This window comes from Nyctereutes procyonoides, unplaced genomic scaffold, assembly GCF_905146905.1.
Source record: "Nyctereutes procyonoides isolate TBG_1078 unplaced genomic scaffold, NYPRO_anot_genome, whole genome shotgun sequence".
NCBI classification, from domain to species: Eukaryota; Metazoa; Chordata; class Mammalia; order Carnivora; family Canidae; genus Nyctereutes; species Nyctereutes procyonoides.
This window is the reverse complement of record NW_026575146.1, coordinates 40,391,258-40,405,360: the sequence shown is the minus strand read 5'-3', so window position 1 is coordinate 40,405,360 and position 14,103 is coordinate 40,391,258. Positions and strand designations below refer to the sequence as shown.

Genomic DNA, 14,103 nt, shown 5'->3' with positions numbered 1-14,103 from the left:
AAGTTCTTAAAATGAATCAGACACACTTGAGTGCAATAAAAGTGTTCAATTCAGTTAGGTTATTTTGTTGTAGATTTGGGGTATGATAGCTTCACAGAGGGAAAAAAACTTGGCAAGATTTTCTTTCCTTTCTCTTTTCATTCTTTTTTTGGGGGGAGGGAGGCATGTAAGAGGAAGATATTTTAAATAATAACTGGAAGAAAGCCAAAAATCAGGGTTTTGCTAGCACACACTTTCCGTTGTGCAAATTTTTTTTAAAGTATCCCTTCCTCGTGATACTTTCATCTGTTGGAAAATTGCCTCAAACATGCTCATGTTGTTAGAATGAGACACTTTACTGACACCTGGTGGATAAACACCATAATAAATACCCAAGTTCAAATATTCTTACCTGCAAAGTGAATTGCCCTCCTTAGATCTGTGGTTTGGTCCATGCGCAACCTGTACAACTCATGCTTTGGGTATCATCGTCATTCCTAAAATATCTGTTGACTGCCCTAGGATTTGTAGACCCAGGCCCCTCAACTGATCCAATTCCTAGCTCCTCTCTTTCCCTTTCTCCTTTCCCTCCTTTTCTTTCTCCCTAGCCTCTTGTTGAAGACAGCCTCTCTCCTCCAACCTACCACTCCCTTCTTTTGCAGAGCAAAGGCTTCGGTTTCCCTGAACAACCCCTTCTAACCAGAGCTCCATCCAAAACTAAGATGTAAATCCAGAGCCTGTTATTAATAAAATAAATTATTTTCTACCTCAATATAGATGTAGGCCACAATTCAGTATGTCTTTCACCCTGTGCACCAGGTGTTAGAGGTATGGAGCAGGAGGGCCCATAGCAGAATCTTGCCCTGAGGCTCTCCAGGCTCCACCCCAGGACCAGAAAAACAGCTTGTTTGGAAGTGAGTATCTGCCACACCCACTGGTGTCACCCTCAAGGGCTCGCCTCAACCAGGGGCCAGAAGAGCAAGCAGTTGCTTTCTTTACTTCTTTTAGGAATCTAGGCTAGTTTCGTTGATGTTTACATGGAGCCCCTGCCTGATCCAGCTCAGGTGATTAAAAGGGAAGCCTTACTTATTTTCCTCTGCCTTTCTGGATTACTCAAGGGATTGGCTGATACACATCTACAGAAAAAAACATACTTCATTCTTTCCAGCCCTAACTCCCCTCTTCCACTTTGTGAGAAGTTGAATGAACTGGCCTATGATTTGAGAATGTAGAGTCGACCAATCCCTTTTACCTGTGTGCATGGATTGGTGGCATTGACGCCACCAATTCTCTGTATTACTTTGTAAAACCTATAATCCCAGGTTGGATTAAAAGATATATCTTCAATGAATCCCTTTCTCGACTTCCATCTCCCCTAACAGTAGTAAAAGGAAATGAGGTGCCTTCAAGCAGGCAACCCAATTTCAATGACTAGCTTCTGAATTATTCTGATTCTTAAGCATGCTGCACTGTAGGAAATACTGTCTCTACACAGGTGCAGTATAAATTCAAATGTCTTCAGCCAATTTCATCATCATCTACTGAGTTTGAGTTCTGGGGAAATTTTAAGAATTTGGGTTAGTTTAGTCTAGAAAGGAAAAAAAAAATAGAAGCCAGGGAAGGTATGAATACCTTCAGATATAAAAACAGTTATTCTAAGCATCCTACCATTCGTTTTTACTCATGTCCAATAAAATTAGCGTAAGTTGCAATTATACAGTATTCAATTAGAGAAAGATTTTAAACATGGATGAATAAATTCTGGAAGACCCTCCTCATTCACACGTGAGAGCTTTTTGCTTTTTTGTAAACCCACTGGAGGCAGGGGGATGGAGAGATGGCCTCCTGAGATCTCTGGAGCCCCAAGTCTACACGGCTTGTTCAACAAACATTAATTGGGTGTTTCTATTTGCCAGACACTGATGAGATGAGGAGTAGAGTGAATCATCTAAAATCCTTGCCCTAAGGAGCTCGCGATCTGCCAGTGGGCCCCAGCTTACACAATCCTGAAACAGCTCAGTTTGTCCCACAGGTAAGTGGAAGTCACTCCCTTAAACTATATTGCTGCTGATCTGAGCATCTTTCAGACTCACCTGTTGATGTAAGTATAGCTGTAATTTACCCCAAATCAGTGAATTGGGGCCCTTCCTGAGAAGACCCCTTGGTTCTCTATTAGCCAGCCAGCATGGGAGTAAAGAGTTTTCTTTCTTTTTTTTTTTTAATGTCCTAGAAATACCCTTAATTATACTAGACATTAGGAATGCTTTAGGAGTAATGTATGGAAGGATTCTGGTCCCAAATTGGAAAACTCAATGTCGCTCTGTCTCTTCTGCAGCTGTAATCACGGTTTTCCTTGCCCGTCCAGGATTACAAGGTTTGTAAGAAATCAGAGCAAGTGTAAAATCAAGACTACACACACTGAAATGTGAAAATGTTATATTACCTATTATATCATCTAGCCTTCTAAGTTCTCATAGATTTGGGTCATTATTATCATGCTTCATTAATGATAATTCTTCATAGGTCGAAATCAGTTAGGATTCTAGCAGAAAAGACATGACACATTCAAGTGAGAATACTTCAAAAAAAATTAAATAAAAGAGGAATTTTAAGTTATGTAGGGAAGCCACAAAGAAGAGTACAGTCCCCTGGACTAGTGGAATTGGTACTAGATAGACCCTTGGACTCAAAGTGGGAGGGGAAGCAGAGACCCAGGAGAACAAAGACCCCAGCCTCTCTTTCCTCCCCAAGTGGACCTGGAGGGCAAGGTTCCTCCTCCTGGTTCCATCAGGATTCTCACCAAGAGGAGGAGAGCGGGGTAGAGTAGATGTGGATGAGCAAAGAAAATGTCTGGCCCAGAACCCAAGGTCTGAAAGAGACAGCCAGCTCCCAATATTTCCCCAAACAACTTTAAAATTAACTCAGTCCACCCCAAGTGATTAGAAAACAGAGCAAATCTTCAGTCCAAAATGGACCATCCTTCCAACCCACCCTGCACTTTTTCTAGCCATGTATCATCAAATGCCAATGGACATCCTTAATAAATCACCTGAATGTGTTCATTAACTCCATGCAGGAAAATATTTCACAACACATATATATGTCTATCAAATCACTATGCTGTACACTTAAAATATCTTACAATTTGTCTAAGTATGCCATAATAAAGCTGAAAGAAATAATAAATTTTTTGAGAAAAATACAAAAAAATAATACTTAGGGACCTGAAAAGATAAAAGTACTGGTCACATTTTAATAAATATATTTAAGATGCAGGGTCAGAAGCACGATTAGCAAATGGAGAAGCACCAGTAAAAACCTAAAAAGCTTCTGCTTCTTCTTCTCATTGTTCTACATAATCTATATTTTTCCATCTAGATCTATAGATACTTATTCCAAAATAATAGAATAAGACCTTACATTCAAAATAAACAACCAAATACAAGTATTTACCTTTTCTGTCAACCAAGTCCCATGAAAATAATAAAATAGTAATAATTAAAATAAATCCATAGCAATTCCCATAAGCCAGGGCAGTGCCACCAGAAGACCAGACAATGACAAATATAGAGATGAAGCAGAAGGGAAACAGCAGATGCCACTCAATGGACCTGAGAAGCTCATAAACCCAAAGCCAACAGGGAGGGGCATCTGATAATAGTGAGGATCACTATTCAGAACCTCTGAATAAACCCAAGTCAGCAAAAAGGGCCTGGAGAAGGAGCTGTTTGGAAGCTAAAATCTGATCATCGGCTCTAGCTCTCTGCAAATGCACCTCTGATGTGGCAGCAACCCACGGTGGTTGGTGAGGCCAGCAAAGCTGACATTTATAAGGAACAGGCAGTGCCCTGGGAACCCAGAAGACAAGTCAGTAGCACACCTGGCTGGCCATGCACCTGGCTGAAAGAAGGCCGGGCACCGTGAGGGCTGAGGCTCTGAGACCCACATTGGGGACCTTTGGAAGGACCTCCAGGTCCACAAACCAGCTGATGCCAGAACCTTTCACAGCCCATGGAGTCCAGCCAGTGAGCAGTGGGTGAATTTAAACCACTGTAAAATTCCCCTTTCTAGCTGAGTGGTGGCAGTGGAAAGAGTTTGGGTTATATTATTTATACTCCTTGCACGTGTAAATACCTCATCATTTTTAAAGAACTGCAACTCAAGGGGCACCTGGGTGGCTCAGTCAGTTAAGTCTGCCTTCGGCTCCTATCATGATCTCAGGGTCCTGGGATCGAGTCCCACGTGGGGCTCCCTTCTCGGCAGGGAGTCTGCTTCTCTCTCCCTCCACCCCATCCCCGCTCCTGCTCACTCTCTCTCACTCTTTATCTTAAATAAATAAATAAAATCTTTTAAAAAAGAACTGCAACTTTAAAAGAATTGTTTAAAAGCTTTAAACATTTATCTGAGCATTTCCCTCAGTTTCATTTCAGCTTTTTATAGTAACTTCAATAATATTAAATTTAACAAATATTGTTTTTAAAAATACTATGTGTGTCTGGGTAGCCCTGGTGGCCCAGCGGTTTGGCACCGCCTTCAGCCTGGGGTGTGATCCTGGAGACCTGGGATGGAGTCCCACGTCGGGCTCCCAGCACGGAGCCTGCTTCTCCCTCTGCCTGTGTCTCTCTCTGTCTGTCATGAATAAATAAATAAAATAAAAAAAAAAATACTATGTGTGGTATAATTCCACTCTTCTGAAACTGCTTCTGTATGTATGTGTGTGCACACCCATGCAGATGCACAGAAATGTATCTATTTTTGGTGTTCAGAAAATATTAATACAGGTGTGCTGGGATAGCTGGATTTAGTGTGGTTTGTCACCTTCATTTTGTAGTTTTAAAAAAAAATCATGTTAATTTTTTATAATGTGCATGTATCACTTGTGGAGAACATCAGTCATTAGACCAAGGATCTGAAATCCTTGGGATCTAGACCACTTGCCCCTTTTTTTTTTTAACTTTTTTTTTTAAATTTTTTATTTATTTATGATAGTCACAGAGAGAGAGAGAGAGAGAGGCAGAGACACAGGCAGAGGGAGAAGCAGGCTCCATGCACCGGGAGCCCGACGTGGGATTCGATCCCGGGTCTCCAGGATCGCGCCCCGGGCCAAAGGCAGGCACCAAACCGCTGCACCACCCAGGGATCCCATAGACCACTTGCCCTTAAACATAATGCAGAGGGAAGGAATATTCTTCCATTTTCTAAGGAAGGACTGGAACTGGTCAGGACACCAGCCTCGCACTAGTGAACTCTGCTAGTTCATTGAGAGAGGGATGGTCAGTGGGAGGCTCAGACCAGCAGCCCTGTCAGGGTATCACTGACCCCAGCACCAAGCCCAGCCTCCCAATCTGCTGAGCACAGCCATGGAGCAAATCACCAGCAACACTGAGCACCCAGCTCACTCACTCTCCCTGTCTCTCTCTTCCCATTCTCTCTCTCTCTCACATACACACACACACAGTTTAAAGACTGAATGAACCACAGGAGGTGACATATTCTCTTTACTTTGTCACAGCAGAACTAGGGAAGAGCTACAACTTCTTAATCCCACCACCTCTGGGCCTGCCAATCCTCATTCATGCCAGCCACAGCAAAAACACCCTTAACAACCAGCACCAGACTCAGGCCTCCAGAGGAACATGGTGCACCTGATCCACCAGCAAATGTGATTCTTAAAAAATTAGGAGACAGGGACATGATGTGAGATTCTGAGAAAATCAGGGGAGAAATGGCCTCAAGAAAAGACTAAACTTCCTGCCAAACTAATGGGTTAGGACTCAGACTCTTCAGAACCAGATAGATAAGAGTGACCTCACCTAGTCTTCCAGGCTGTTCTCATCCATAATTTCTCGCCTGTGTTACTTTTCTTTGCACTTTTGCCCCGTTGTTAGGAGTGAGGGAAGGATTGCTATATATTTCTATTTTTTTATATCTTTATCTATGTTGCTATAAGTATTTACATATTTATGCATCTCTGAATCTCTCCTTCAATTCCTTTATGACGCATATCCCATTAGCAATTATTTCACTTGCCTGCCAATTTATTTACTCTCCCTCCATACCAGACTGGAATAGAGTCTCCAGGAGGGTAACGAGTATACCTGTTCATTTATCATGATATCCCTGCTACCCAACACACTGCAATAGCTATGTAAATAATAGATAAATGTTCTATCATGTGGCATTTACTACACTGGATGCTTTATCTACATCATCTAAGGGACTGCCAGCAGCTGGAACAGATATCCTGAAATACCGGCCCATCATCCAACACCCAAATACAGGATGAATTCATCAAACACAATTTTAAATGCCCTGTTGTGCTCACAAGAAAGTAAAGGACATCTCCATCCTACCAACATCCCCCATCCACCCCCCCACCCCCCCCAAATCAAAACACCTGTGAGCTTCAAACAGAGCAAATTTCATAGGTGAGGCTACACTGGAATGGAGGTAAATGCTGATGTCAGGGACACAGAGCCTCGGGGGATCACAGCCACACGCAAGGGAACAAGGCCTGGAGTCCTGAAGGAGACCCTTGCCGAAAGCCAGGACGCCTGAAGCGGCTCAGAGAAAAAGCGGGCAAGGGGAAATTGTCCGGAATCAAAGGGAACCCATTAGGGAACCTACCTGCTTCTACCAGCTTCCAGCAGAAAAACTAGCAGTCATCAGCTCCTTGAGATACTGAAACTACCGCGACAAGAATCTGCGAAGGGAGTCCACACCGGCTGCGGGGGCCGGCGGAGTCCCAGAATCCCCAGGATCCCCGTCCTCACGCACTTCCGGTTAGAGCGGAAGACCAGAGATTTGTGGGAGATTTGGAGGGAGGGAGGGAGGGAACACGGGCGTGTTGCGGAGAGCCTCGTGTCGTGCCGGCTTATATCCTCGCCGCCCGCCGGCCACGGCCGGCCTAGCGCGGCTGCTCCTCCCACCCAGCCGCCCTCGGCGTCTCTGACTCTGGGGCCGCAGGTGTGTTTAGCCACCTGACGAGGGGCCCACGCCACCGACGTCAAAGGTACCAGAAGGGACGGCCCCCGCGTGTCCCATGGGCACGGTTCTGGGATGAAGGCGGCCCTGCCCTTCTCCCGCTCTGTGCTCGGGGTTGTCTTCGTGACAGTCTGCGGCACTGCAGGCCCCGGCGTCACACCCCGGGAGCCGTCTTGCCTGCACAGGGCCTCAAATACTCCACGGACACTGTCCTGCCCTGGGGGATCCCTGACTCTTCTTGTTCCCCAGAGTTTAGAACAGAGGAGCAGAACCGTAAGGATGGGTTCCTTGAATTTGTTCTGGGTTTCCTTTTTTTTTTTTTTTTTTTTGGGGGAGGGGGTGGTGGTGGTGGTTCTTTTTATAACTCTTATTATTTTAATTTTGTTAATTGAAATACAATTGGCATATAGCATGTATTCGTCCTAGGTGTATTACGTAATGGTTTGGTATGATCGCCGCGATAAGTCTACTTAGCATCCAATTACAATTTTTCTTCCCTTGTGATGAGAACTTTTTAAGTTTTCCTTCGCAACTTTCAGATATGCCATATAGCAGTGTTAACCGTAGCCACCGTGCTGAACATTATATCCCTGGACTTACTCATCTTATAACTGGAAGTTTGTACCTTTCACCCACCCTCCTCCCCAGCACCCCCCCCCCACAACCACCAATCTGTTCTCTGTATCTAAGTAAGATCACACAATATTTGCTTTTCTCTGTCTGATTCATTTCAGTTAGCATAATTCCATCCGTGCTGTTGCAAATGGTGGGGTTGCCTTCCTTTTATGACTGAATAATACTCCATTGTGTATATATACTGCATCTTTATCTATTCATAGGTTAATGGACACTTAGGTTGTTTCCAGTCCTGGGTATTGTAAACAATGCTGCAGTAAACATGAGAGTGCAGATGTCTTTTTGAGCTAGTGATTCAGTTTCTTTTAGATAAACACCCAAAAATAGAATTGCTGGATCATAATAGGAATTCTATTTTTAATTTTGGAGGGAACCTCCATACCATTTTCTGTAGTGGCTGCACCATTTTATATCCCCACCAGCAGCCCCCAAGGATTGACTTTTCTCCATATCTTTGCCAACATTTACTATTTCTCATCTTTTTGTTAATAGCAATTCTAAAGAGTGTGAGGTGCTATCTCGTTGTGGTTCTGATTTGCATTTCCCTAATGATTAGTGATGTTGAACGCCTTTCCATGTACCTGTTGGCTCTTTGTATGTCTTCTTTGGAAAAATGTATATTCAACACTGCTTCCCATCTTTAAATCTGTTTCTTTTCTATTGAGTTGTATGTCTTCTTTATATATTTTAGATATTAACTTCTTATGAGATATGACTTGCAAATATTTTTTTCCCATTCTTTAGGTTGCCTTTTCAATGTGTTATTTCCTTTACTGTGCAAAAGTTTTTGTTTGTTTTTTTAGTGTAGTCTCACTTGCTTGTTTTTGCGCTTGTTGCCTTTGCTTTTAATGTCAAATCCTAAAACTCATAGCCAAAACTGATGTCAAAGATTCTAGGGTTTCTGATCTTTAGTTCTCTGGTCCAATTAGATTTAAAGGCATCCACTTGTACTGGTAAAAAGAGGATTGGTTTTTAGTTAAGCAATAAACTAAAACAAAGCACTGTTTGTAACACGTTCTATTAGCCCTGCTCTGTGTTAACTGTTACGTTTCTTGAAATGTTTGCTCCAGGCCTAAGATAAGAAATTAGAAATTACATTATTCTTTCAATAGTTGTGCCTGAAGACTAGCAGTTATACATTTTATGACATATGATTTTCATGTTTTTGATTTCATAAAGCGTAATTTACCTTTTATCTTTATAAATGTATACATAATACATACTTTTTTTTTCTTTCCTCATTGATCCAGGCTCTTGATGAAACTGTTATTCCACGTTATTAAATTTCTATCCACCTAGAGCCTTTCTATGGAAAACCCCTCTATCCACAGCCCCTTCAGCCTAATTTTACAGCACTTGGCCCCTTTACCATCTAGTCTTTGCAGATTGGATTAGAAATAAACACTTAACCCAAGAGCACCCAATGCGTTAACTTGCCAGCAAATATGACATGGCCTACCCTAAGAGGAACTGGACTGAGCCTACTTTCTTTCTCTGTAATTCAAATTGGGAAAATCAGAGATAATGATAGTCACCTGAAAATTAAAGTAATTAAGGGAGCAAATCTGTCCACAAATGCAGTGTAATAAAGCAGAACACACAGAAAGCTACCAGGATCTTGAGAGGAGATGGTGGGAGCTCATGAGATGGAGTAACTGAATTCTGGGTACTGTTCAGTCTTTGCCACTTTTCCAGTTCCAATTCTAGATCCAGTCCTTCTGTGCATTTTCCTCAAAAAACTCTCCAGCAAAAATTCATCAGCACATAACATCAGTATTCTCACTATTAATTAGTAAACTTAGAAGCAACAAACAGAAAAACTGTCGCAAAAATGATAATGTTAAGATAACTGATCTGTAAATAGCGCTTTGTAGATGTTTTTGTAAAACAAAGGTTTCTCCCATTTTGGGAGTGGAAACATTAGATACATCCAGCATTGGTGGTTCAGAATTTATAGTTTCACCAGAGACAAAGGAAAAAAAAAGGAAGAAAGAAAGAGAGAGGAAAAATGACCAGCAAAGAGATTGCCTCTGGGAAAAATTTAGTAAATATTTAAGATTCTAATCTCAGCATAATTTGACATGCTCTCCCCTAATCCCACCCTGAGGGGCCTTGTCAGGTAATTGCCCTCCCAAGCATGAAAACTGCATTCTTTCTCACAGAAGTGCTCTCAAGAACCTCCAATGCAGGGAGAAAGACATCTCAACAGTAGTTTCAGGGGAAATTGACAGAAGGAAAATGCTCAGATGAAGATGGGTGATGGAGCTGCTCTTCAGCAAATCTGTAACTTTGGAAGATTATTGGGACAAGGGAAATTTGAAGTGGTCCCTGAGGCTCCAGACAAGGAAATGGAAACTGAGTGGGCAAAGAGAGAGGCTGGAAGCTCCCCTGTGAAGTTACTTAGATGGAGGTGAGCATCACAAAAACTGTAAAACCTGGACACGTTGTATGTCTGAAGCAAAGCGTTTGAGACACTTAAGTGAGTCATCCATGTGGTGAGGCTTTGTGAAGAGGGAGAACTCTTTCTGAGAATGCGTCAAGGTAGATCATCCAAAGCCTTGCTCATGCCAGCTTGCACGTACCTTCACAACAGGGTACACTGAGATCTGAAACAGGAGGGCACAATGGTTTAAAGCAGCTTTATGATGCTAACAACTTCAACATAAAGGTAATTTACACTTAGATGTGGGGAAGCCATGCTGTGCCTCACTGTGGGAACCCTGAGGCTGTCAATGCCCATGGCCATCACCAGCAGTGTGACATCGGGGCATAGGTGCATGAGGACACATTCTTATGTGGAACCTACCCTTTGTGGCAAGCTCAGAAGAGAAATTTTTGAATTAATAAAAGAACTACATTTTGAAGATTCACTTTGGGATTCTATAAGTGACAGTGCTTAAAAGCATTTCCAAACAACTTATAAAAGTGAATCTTGCTCCCAGAATCACATCTGAGGAATTGCTAGATAACAGTGGTTAGCAGGCAATATGCTTTCTTTGGCAAGATCAACCAAGGAACTAGAGACTGTCTAAGAATGGAAAATCAACCTAGGGACTGATGAGGAAAGCAGATCTGTCATTACACTTAAGAACCATTGAAAGTTACCAACTCAGAGGTGTCACTGGTTCTGGAGACTGCCATTGAAGTAGAGGAAAACCAGCCCTCCACTTGTGAAAATGGTCTCCTGTGACCAGTAAGAAGGCAAAATAGACAGTTTGGACATGTTCTTTCCAGGCTCCATATCTATCAAACTCTTTTCCAGTTGGGCTTGAGGAAGAAATAAAAAAGCCCTCTGTAACTTGGAGCCAAGAAGAGCAACCAAAGACACTACCAAATTTGATGGTTGTGTAGAACTGAAAAAGTTTATGGTCTCCTCCCATACTGGCAGGCTACACTTTGTAGGGCTAAAATGGGAGGTTGAGAGAGGAACAGGACAGATTTCCAAGCCTATTAGTGCTGTTGACCCCTATGTCTGCCTGCATCAGTGTGAAACTGAAGCCAGTTATGTCCAAAGCTGTCTATGCTGCACAGGGCTGAAGGACAGCCACCACATGCCTTGATGGCAGACTGCAATTGGGATCCAGTTAAGCCAGATGCAAGGTTATCTAGATAGACACCATCAAAGCAGCAAAGGTAGCTAGGGAGGTGTCAGGGTATACTTGCTCAGTTTTACTTACTTTATTTTTAGTCACAATCATTTATAGCTGAATAAGGCCAGATATGATCACAGAGGTCACAGATTAAGTGTACTTCACACTGGAGGACTTGCTTAGCACATTGCTAATAAGCTTGCCACAGTTGTTACAGGCAAGTGCTTCAGCCACTTACACATGTTCTCATGGGTTGGGGTTGCTAGAGATTGCTCAAGACAACATAGTTTAAACTTGGAAGAACAGGAGATTTTATAACTACTTGCTATATTAAGCTACTGCTAATGCCACATTAAATTAATTAAATCAATCAGAAGTACATATAAACTGTACCTCCTACCCCCAATGAATTCTGCAAGGGTGTGTGGTAAGATTCACCACTGGTCATAATGTAATTTAGAACAAATTTTGCAGCAAAAACCTTAAAAGCATGCATATTCTTTGCACAATTGCCCTCAACCTCAGTCCTCTCGCTGTAAAGTGAGGACAATGATGCCCCCTCCTCAGATTGCTGTGACAGTTGAAATTCTGTGTTTGGATCAACTGAAAGGAATAGTTGCTCAGTAAACACCACTTCATTTTCCCCTTTCCTCTGATAAAACTCCATCTTGTTCATCACCCATGTCCCTTTGCTAGGTCTCACGTATGCACAGCCACTCAGTGGAGATCATGGTTACCTGTGTTGCCAGGTAGACCTGGTGCCATGTGACCATACACTTTCAGATGGCTTTTAAACATGGAAGATGACCAGTTTAAGTCTGAGGCCAAGAAGTCGGTTGCAACCAGCTTGTGAGACATTAAATTCATGATGCTCTCAATTTGTTAGCTTTATGTTCTGAACAGATAAGTCAAGGAGATAGAAAATGCACCAAGACCATTTGTTGTGTATCCAGGACCATTTGTCGTGTATCCATACATCCACATGTATGACCTTATTTAATCTACCCAGCAACAACCTGAAATAAAGCATTAACTCCATTGCATAGATGAGGAATCTGCAGCACAGAGCAAATAAGTGGCTTCTACATGGCAGCCAAAGGTAGGCCCATAATTTGAACCTAGGTCTTCTGACTCTTGAGACCCATCTAGGATATTTCTTCCACCATGCCACCTCAGTGATGCGCCTGATTCCATCTCTGAATCAACTGACACTATAAGCTGTGGTGTGGTGTTGCAGAGAGGGTGGTGACCTGTCTACATTCATCTTTCATCAGATACTAATTGAGCATCTTCTGTGTGCGGGCACCATGGTACTTTCTGGGAATGCAGAGGTCAAGGAGCCAAAGCCCCTGTTGCATACATGGACTTCTGTTTCAGCTGGGGAGTCAGCCTCTGGGGAACTGGAAATGAGATGAGGGAGGCATTTAGGATGGGGAAGCCACAAAATCCAAGGGGACTGCATTTGAAATGAAATCTGGAAGAGCTGACCCTATAAGGATCTGAAGGCGGAGAGGTCCAGGCAGAAAAGCACAAACTGCAGATGCACTGGGGAAGGTGAGGGGGTGAACAAGGAGAGAATCCAGAGAATGCTGAGTATGGCTGAAGCAGAAGGAAGAAGGAGAGAGGCATAAGAGAGGACAGGAGGGGAGCAAGGTCTGATCAGCCACCACCTCATGGGCCATGGTTGGATCATGCTCTAAAGTATGGTGGGAAGCCACTACAGGGTTTTTATTGGGGAAGGTACACCATCTGATTCATATTTTTAAATAACTACTCTGACTTCTGTGTGGAGAATGGAATGAGAGCACTAAGACCAGTTAGAGGGCCATTATAGTACTTTCTGAGTGAGCTGATGGTGGTCAAGGCAAAAGTAGTAAAGATGCAGGCAAGTGGACCATTTTGACATGTATGTTACACATAGCATTGAATCTATTTGCTAATAAATTGAGTCTGTGACTACTGGGAGTGGGGTAGGGATATAGGGTCAGGTGGGCGGTGAGGCCATTAACTGAGGCGGGGAGCCTATGAGAGGCAGATTGGAAACTGGAAATCAAGAATTCTATTTTGGCCATATAAGATGCCACTTAAAAATCTAAATGACTATGAGAAGTAAGCAGGTGAACTAGCCTTTTGCCCTGTGGACTGGTCACTTAACTGGATCAGCCAGGAAGTGAGTATAGAGAAGAAAGGAACTCTGGGCCCTTGTTTAGAAAGTTGGAGCAACACTTCCTGCCTGGTCTACCTTAAAGATGGTCTTCACTAGGAGTGAATGACATGAGGGCAGATCTCTGCTGCAATGGCAGGGATGATCATTGAGTTGTAAACCATCTTCTTAGGTAAGATGGCTGATAAGGATTGTCCAATGTGGAAAAGCCCTCCAAAACTAAAGAAATTGGAAGGGGTGCTGCAGTGGCCTCACCCCTCCCTCAGGGACCAGCTGGTTTCTCTGAGCCTTAGCTTCATTTCAGTGACCCCAGAACAGCTAAAAATGAGCCCATCTTCTTCCCCATCTTGCCCTTGTTTCGTGACACCCACCATCATCGTGCTGAAATATGTAGCACAACAGGGCCTGCCATGATGTTGAGATGCTCTGGAACCATTGGGCAGTTGGCCTGAGAAGTTTGAGTGAAGCCATTGCTTCCTTTTCTCAAACTTTATAGGCATGTTCTTCTTCATGGAGAATTTAACATATGGAAGCTTTCATTTTGTAATTGCCAGATGTTCTTCTGTTAGATAACAAATTCTAATAAATTTGAGGAAAACAAATTCTTTTTATTTTCTTTGCATGTTCTGTGTGTGCATGAGCACACGCGCACACACACGCACGCACACACACCCTTCTTCCCATCCAGCTGCAAAACAGAGAACATCTTCTCTTTGATTTTTCATCCCCTCGCCAGGTGAATGAAGACCA

The 14,103-nt window shown here is 42.9% G+C and overlaps 1 protein-coding gene across 1 annotated transcript in view; it reads right to left on the bottom strand.

The window, feature by feature from the left end:
* The window catches only part of AGTPBP1 (ATP/GTP binding carboxypeptidase 1), a 257,351-nt gene that overhangs the window by 16,683 nt on the left and 226,565 nt on the right, over nucleotides 1-14,103 (bottom strand). The gene's annotated exons all lie outside the window — the stretch shown is intronic.